Source organism: Mustela nigripes, chromosome 11 (assembly GCF_022355385.1).
Source record: "Mustela nigripes isolate SB6536 chromosome 11, MUSNIG.SB6536, whole genome shotgun sequence".
Lineage (NCBI taxonomy): Eukaryota > Metazoa > Chordata > Mammalia > Carnivora > Mustelidae > Mustela > Mustela nigripes.
Window position 1 is genome coordinate 22,683,906 of NC_081567.1, and position 8,517 is coordinate 22,692,422.

The following is an 8,517-nucleotide window of genomic DNA, read 5'->3' on the forward strand; positions in this document are numbered from 1 at the left end:
CTTTTCTTTCCTTTTTTTTTTTTACATTTATTTATTTATTTGAGATAGAGCATGCAGGAGGAGGGGAAGAGGGAAAGAATTTCAAGCACTCTCCCCACTGAGTGTGAAGCCTAACACAGTGCTTGACTCCAGATGGGGTTCCACATGGGGCTGGACACAGGGCTCAATCTCATAACCCTGAGACCACGATCTGAGCCAAAATCAAGAGCTGGACCCTTCAGGGACTGAGCAAACCAGGTACCCCTGGTGCAAAGTTTTATATTTAGGTTTATGATCCATCCCAAATTAATGCCTGTGTACACAATGAGGTCAGGGTCAAGGTCTGTTTTGCTTCCACTTGAATAACCAGTTTACCCAGAATTATTCACCAAAAAGTCTTCCCTTTCCCCCACTAAACAGATTAGACACTCTGGGCAGAAATCAATTGACAGTACTTGCTGTGATTGCTCTATTTTTGGACTCTATTCTGTTTCACTGATCTACCTTTATGCCAAGACTTTGATTACTGTGGCTTTATTATAAGTCTTAAAAGTAAGTGTGAATAAGCAGTGTAATTTCTTCAAATGTGTTCTTCAAATGTAAGTTCTTCAAAGGTGATGGGACTGTCCCCTTGAAGGTGAAGAGAAAGACAAGCCCCCACCCACTGAACAGCTAAGGGCCAGGTTCCCAGGGGCGAAGAGCAGGTGCTGCCCCCTTGGTGGCACTACCCTGCCTCCCAGTCACACGCCCCCTGCCCACTCTGCCCACTGAGGGTCCAGCCTCCCGCCTCCCTCTCACTCTGTGGCTCAGTCATCCAGACTGAGGTGGTCACTGGCAAGGATTAGACCCAGACAGCCTGGCCCCAGAGTCTGCTGTCACTGCCCTACTAGACTCTGCTACACAGTCACAATTGTCAGCCAAAACTAAGAACCATCTCTGGGTCTTGTGATGTTTAAATAATAGAAGTCAATTCCCTGGCAAATTGTAAGGCTGTAAGAAATGACAGTCATCAACTGCAATCTCCAGGATGCTAGTCTTTCAATTCACATACAGAATAAAAATACCTTCTACTTGTATTGTTCTACAGGTTTGGAAAAAGGTTCACCTAAATTACCCTCCTTCATTCTTAGAAAAATCCTAGGATACACTTTTTTCTTTTCTTTTTTGAACAATCTTATTTATTTATTTATTTGTCAGAGAGAGAGAGAGAGAGAGACTGAGAGAGCATAAGCAGGGGGACCGGTAGCAGAGGAGAAGTAGGCCCCCTGCTGAGCAAGAAGCCCATTGCAGGGCTGGATCCCAGGACTCTCAGATCATGACCTGAGCCGAAGGCACATGTTTCATAATCGACTGAGCAACTCAGACTTCCTAATCTACTGCTTTTCTTCTAATAATGCTAGCATGCAGTGCTTAATATGTCCCAGGCATTTTCCTGTGTGCCTTTATTCCTAAATAAATGTGTGCCTTTATTCCTAAACTCACTCAGTCCTATAGCTCAGTGAGGTAAGTATTAGTATTATCTCTATACTACAAGTCCAGGGAGGTTAACAAATGTGCCAAGGATCAGACAGCTAATAAGAGTAGTGGTGCTGGGATGTAACTCAAGAGAGTCTGGTTTCAAACTCTGAGCTCTCTGACCCTCTACTCTGGGAGATCTGTGTAGAAGTCAACTCCGGCTCACAAACCCTGTGAAAAGTAACAGACTCAGTAAGTGCCAGAGCCAGAACTCAAATGCAGGCCTGTCTGCCACCAGTGTCCTTAATAGGTGATTTCTCTGACTCTGTTGCCTTGTACATCCAAGTGGCCCGATGGATATTGCCTTGAGTTGGGGCTTAGAAGACATAGGCTCTAGACTTGCCAATAAAATAAATTAAAAAACTGGTCAACAGCAGGGAGACCTTGAACAAATCACTTTGCCTCCAACCTTCACCTAAAAATTGGGGAGTCATGCTCACTTGATCTTTAATAACCTCTAATTCTAAGCAACTGTTTTCCAAGAAGAATTCCAATTCTGTTTGAAGGAAAGAAATGTAGCATGTTTCGTATAGCTCAATGTCAACCCCACCCCCCACCCCTGAGGAAAACTCTGGAAAATGCTTCTTTTTACCTGATACAAATCCTACATGTGCCATGAAGTACAGCTCAAAGGCACAGCAGCCAGAAACACAGCCACTTCTCTGGAGGCCTCCCAAGCTTCTAGTCCCTTTCCCCCACCCTTACTGGTAAGAACTATGCACACGCTACTCTGTGCTCCTGTAATCCTGAGTTTGTGCCTCTAGAATAACAATTCCTACATTCACAGACAGCAGCAGCATGTGTACCTGTGCGTGTATATGTGTGTGCGTGTCCTTAGGGGCACAGATTGTACTCCATTCATTTTCCTATGTTTGGACCACATCTGTAAGTACCAATATCTGGCCATTTTTGACCTATACAAGTGGCAATTTATATGGTGCAACCTAACAGATGCTCATTAAATATAGGCATATTTCCTACTGTGCAACAGATGCATTCCCAAAAAACCTTATGCTCTATAAGAGGGGCCAGTAAGCTTCTCTATAAGGGGGCCACATGGTCAATACTTTAGACTTTATGTGCTATTCAGTCTCTATCCCAAGGATTCCACTTTGCCATGTTGTATCAAAGCATCCCTAAAGAATCTATCAATGAGCATGGGTGTGTTCCAGTAAAGCCCCATTTGGGGGAAAAAAAGGGGGGGCTGAGGGCACCTGGGTGGCTCAGCTGGATAAGTGTCTGACTTCGGTTTGGATCATGATATTGGGGTCCTGGGATTGATCCACGGATTGTGCTCCCTGCTCCATGGGGAGTCTGCTTCAGCTTCTCCCTCTCCCTTTGCCCTGCCCCCTGCTTGTGCACTCTCTCTCACTCTAATAAGTTAATAGAGTCATTAAAAACAAACCAAAAAAATTTTTTTAAATTTTTTTTAAAGATTTTATTTATTTATTTGACAGAGAGAGATCACAAATAGGCAAAGAGGCAGTCAGAGAGAGAGAGGAGGAAGCAGGCTCCCTGCTGAGCAGAGAGCCCGATGCGGGACTCAATCCCAGGACCCTGAGATCATGACCTGAGCCGAAGGCAGCGGCTTAACCCACTGAGCCACCCAGACGCCCCCCTCAAAAAAAATTAAAAAAAAAAAAAAAGCTGGACTCATGAAGAAACAGAAAATCTCAACAGCCCTATGACAAGTAAAGAAATCGAATTAGTCATTTAAAACTTCCTATTAAGAAAAGGTCAGGTCAGATGGCTACACTGGTGTATTCTAGCAAACATTTCAAGGAAAATGAATACCCATGTGAAGATTCATGTATCTACCACCAGCAGTCAAGAAACAGAAAAATTCCACCATCAAGGGGTTCTTCCTGATTTACTATTAGAATCTTACTTACCTACTCCCCACTATTCCTATTCCCTGGCACAAAGCCCTGCATTTCTGAATTTTGTCATTTCAAAATGTTATATAGATGGAATTACAAAGTACAGAACCTTTTTTCACTCAGCACAATTCTCCGGAGAGTCATCCAAGTTGCTGCATATAGATCAATACCTTATTCCTTTCTATTGCGGAGTATTCTATTTCTTCTAAGTTGTCTAATTTTTTAGCATACACCTGTTAATATTATGTCCTTGTTAATTTACTAAAGGCTACAGGATCTCTAGTGATTAAAAAAAAAAAGAAAAATGAATACCATTATTTCTTCACAAACACTTTCAGAAAATAAAGGAAAAATGAACACTTGCCAACAACTTTTATGAAGCCAGTATTATCCTGATACAAAAGCCAAGCAAGGAAATCAGAGGGAAAAAAATAATCTACAGACCAAACTCTCTTAAGAAGACAGATGCAGAAATCCTCAAAAATTCCTAGCAAATTGAATCCAGCAGTATATTAAAAGGATTATATACCATGAGCAAGGAGACTATATGCCAGGAACACGTCTGGTTTAGTATCTGGAAATCAAGTATTAGAAGATACTACATAAACAGAACAATGCAGAAAAAACATATGATCAACTGAAGAGACACAGAAAAGCATCTGACAGACTTCAACACCCCTTTCTGATAAGTTTTAAAAACTAGGAACAGTTCAAGCTGATAAAGGGTATCTACAAAAACAACAAACAAATCAACAAATCATAGTAAGGTCCTACTGAAAAGGGTAAGACTGAATCGTTTCCACCTAAGATCAGGAAAGAGGTTCAGTCTCACCCCTTCTATTCAACATTGCACTAGACATTCCAGCCAAGGAAATTAGGCAAGAAATGTAAAATAACAGGGGGCAACATTGGATAGGAAGAAGGAAAATTGTGTCAATGTGCAGATGACATGATTATGCATATACAAAAATCTTGCATATAAGAAATTCAGGAAAGGAACCAATAAAAATATCTTTCTTGTATATAAGCATTCACTAAAAAACTATTAGCATGAATAAATGAGCTCAGCGAGTTTGCAGGATATGAGATTAATATACAAAAATCCATTACATTTCAACAGACTAGCAACAAACAATCCAAAAATGAAAATGCAGAAAACAATTCCATATAGAATATCATCAACATATCACTTAGGAATACATGTAACAAAGGCAGTGCAAAACCATAAACCATTGTTGAAAGAAATGAAAGAACTAAATAAGCAGAAAGATATCCCAGGTTCCTGGACCCAAAGACCTAATGTTGTTCCAATGGCAACACATTCCAAATTGATCTACTTGTGTAATCAATTCGATCCTTACCGGACAGAGTGGAATGCCAAAAGGTAGCTAAGTGGAGATAAAGGGAAGAGAAAGAAAGTCCTGGCTGAACTGATAAAGAAGCAACTTCCATAATCACACAGGGCAAAAGACAATAAGCAATTTAAGTATTACATACATTGCATACAATCTATTTCAACCTGAACAAAAAACTCTGTACAATTCTCATTCCAAGATTCCAAGATCTGGACTCATTCTTCTCAACTAAACTTTGTCATATTCATAAAATTCAGAGTTAACTTTCAGGGGACATGATCTGATATTGCTGTCAGAATTGAGTGAACCCTCCTTGATAATTATAGTCACTATATGTTGCTAAACTGCCAGACAGACCTATTTTTTCATAACGCCAGATGGTATTTTTAGTTCATTTCTATCCAGGAATGTTAAACGGTACCCAAATAGAGGCAGTCACATGGGTGATAAGATCATCACCATCTACGTGATTCTCTTGCTGTCAAAGAACTGATCTAGCTGGAACAAACTGTGTATTTCATCTCACTCATTCAGCTTGTACTGAATGCTAGCCACAATGCCACACACAGGCCTAGGTGCCAGGAGATAGCAGAGCCCTGATTCTCCCTCCAGCCCTGAAACTTGTAAACTGTTTATCATCTAATATCATCTAATTCAGCGATTCCCAACCAGGGTGATTTTATGTCAAGGGATATCTGGCAATGTCTAGGGACACCATTGGTCACAGTGAGGGAAATACTATTGGCGTCTACTGAGTCAAGGCCAGGGATGCTTCTAGACGTTCTGCAATGAATGTCTAATACTTCCCCAACAAGAATTATCCATCACAGAATGCCAAGACTATACCTACTGGGACACTTGATCTAAGTTCATCTGCCCATTTTTGAGAAGGAGAAACTGGGGCCAAAGTCTGTGATATACCCAAGATCATCACTTCTTCAGCAGAGTCTATAGGTCCTGGTTCCATTCTGCATCCAAGAGATCTTCAGTTTCCGTTTTTTGAACTAAAATTGAGGACTGATTTTTCCACGTTTGTCTTTTCCTCAAAGCAATGAGTTCTGCAGTGGCATCCTGGTGGAAAGCAGCTTTAGACAGCAACAGAAAAGCAGTCACCTTTGATCTGCATGTTTCACTGCAAGAAATGGGCTCTAGACCTGAGGGACAAAGGTGCCTTAGCATGGTTGCATATGGCTTCTGATTTTATTTGAAAGGAAGGATGCTGTGGAAAAAAAGCATGGACTCAAGGAGTTCCATTTATTCTTTCTTTTTCTTATTCATTCACAGAATCAACAAAAGCATACGACCTCCTACCATGTGCCAACCACTGGGCTAGACACCAGAACCATGAGGATGAATAAAAAGTATGTGTTCTCTCAGCAGCCTGCAGGAAAGAGGAGACACACACATAAACAAGGCATTACAACGTGTTGAGAGAGAAGCACTAAAGGTGGCAAGTGCAGGATGGAATTAGGGATGTGCCAGTCAGAGCTACTGGCTGCAAGTAAGAGAAACCAATTTTGGCTTATTTAAGCAGGAAAGAAATTTACTGGATCTATCTCGGGATGCTCACAGAAGCACCAGAGAGCCTGAATAACAAAGCTCAGGAAACAGGCAGAAAGGCTCAGTGCAGCTAGTACCCCAGTCTCAAAACGACCATGGTGAACACTCTGCAGCCCTGCTCAGGGACCACTGACCATGTCAGTTAAACAGCACTATCCAGCTTTCACACTGTAAGCTGCACTGGATTCCTCTTCTCCCACGGCCTGGAGCCAGCAGCTATGACAGGATGGCTTCTCTCACTTTTTATCTTGCCAGATCCCAAAGCAAAGTCCTTGCGATTTTTTTTTAACTTTAAAAAAAAGATTTTATTTATTTATTTCACAGACAGAAATCACAAGTAGGCAGAGAGGCAGACAGAGAGAGAGGGGGGGAAGCAGTTTTCCCCACTAAGCAGAGAGCCTGATGCAGGGCTCCATCCCAGGACCCTGAGATCATGACCCGAGTCAAAGGCAGAGGCTTAAACCAGTGAGCCACCCAGGCACACCCCCTCCCCCAAAGCAAAGTCTTTGGATTCAGTTATTCTGGTTTTCTTTTTCTCAGATTTTTGGGTTTTTTTTTTATTATGTTCAGTTAGCCACGTAGAGTACATAATTAGTTTTTTATATAGTGCTCAATGATTCATTGGTTGCCTAAAACACCCAGTGCTCCATAGATCAGTGGAACAGAGTACAGAGCCCAGATATGGACCTTAAATTTTATGGTCAACTGATCTTTGACAAAGCAGGAAAAAATATCCAGTGGAAAAAAAGACCGTCTCTTCAATAAATGGTGCTGGGCAAATTTGGTAGCTATGTATAGAAGAATGAAACTAGACCATTCTCTTACACCATACACAAAGATAAACTCAAAATGGATGAAAGACCTCAACATGAGGCAGGAATCTATCAAAATCCTAGAGGAGAACATAGGCAGTAACCTCTTTGACAACGGCCACAACTTTCAAGACAGGTCTTCCAAGGCAAAGGAAACAAAAGCAAAAATGAACTTTTGGGACTTTATCAAGATCAAAAGCTTCTGCACAGCAAAGGAAGCAGTCAACAAAACAAAGAGGCAACCCACGGAATGGGAGAAGATATTCCCAAATGACACTACAGACAAAGGGCTGATTTCCAAGATCTATAAAGAACTCCTCAAACTCAACACCCAAAAAACAGATAATCACATTAAAACATGTGAAGACATGAACAGACATTTCTCCAAAGAAGACATACAAATGGCTAACAGACACATGAAAAAATGTTCATCATTAGCCATCAGGGAGATTCAAACCGAAACCACATTGAGATACCACCTTACATCAGTTAGAATGGCCAAAATTAACAATACAGTAAACAACAAGTGTTGGAGAGGATGTGGAGAAAGGGGAACCCTCATACACTGTTGGTGGGAATGCAAGTTGGTGCATGCAGCCACTTTGGAAAAGAGTATGGAGATTCCTTAAGAAACTAAAAACAGAGCTCCCCTATGACCCTGCAATTGCACTACTGGGTATTTACCCCAAAGATACAGTGGTAGGGAAAAGAAGGACCATCTGTACCCCAATGTTCACAGCAGCAATGGCCACAGTTGCCAAACTGTGGGAAGAGCCAAGATTCCCCTCTTGGGGCATAATAAAAGAAGATATGGATAAAGAAGATATGGCCCATATATACAATAGAGTATTATGCCTCCATCAGAAAGGATAAGTACCCAACTTTTGTATCAACATGGACAGTACTGGAGGAGACTATGCTGAGTGAAATAAGCAGAGAGAGTCAATTATATGGTTTCACTTACTTAGTGGAGCATAAGGAAATAAGATGGAGGATTTGGGGCGAAAGACAGGAGAAGTGAGTTGATGTAAATTGGAGGGGGAGATGAACCATGAGAGACTATGGACTCTGAGAAATAAACCGAGCGTTTTGGAGGGGATGTTTGGGAGAGCCTGATAGTGGGTATTAAGGAGGGCTTGTATTGCATGGAGCACTGGGTGTGGTATATAAACAATGAATCTTGGAACACTGAAAAAGTAAAATAAAATTGAAAAAAAAAAAACACTCAGTGCTCATCACCACAAATGCCCCCCCCTTTGTACCCATCACCCGTTACCCCATCCCCCCACCCACCTCCCCTCTGAAACCCTCAGTTTGTTTCCTGGGGTCCAAAAATTCAGTTATTCTAGATCCCTCACCCTCAGTCTAGCTGTAAGGCATGCTGGGAAACTGAGCATCTCACCTGGTGAGTTTCTA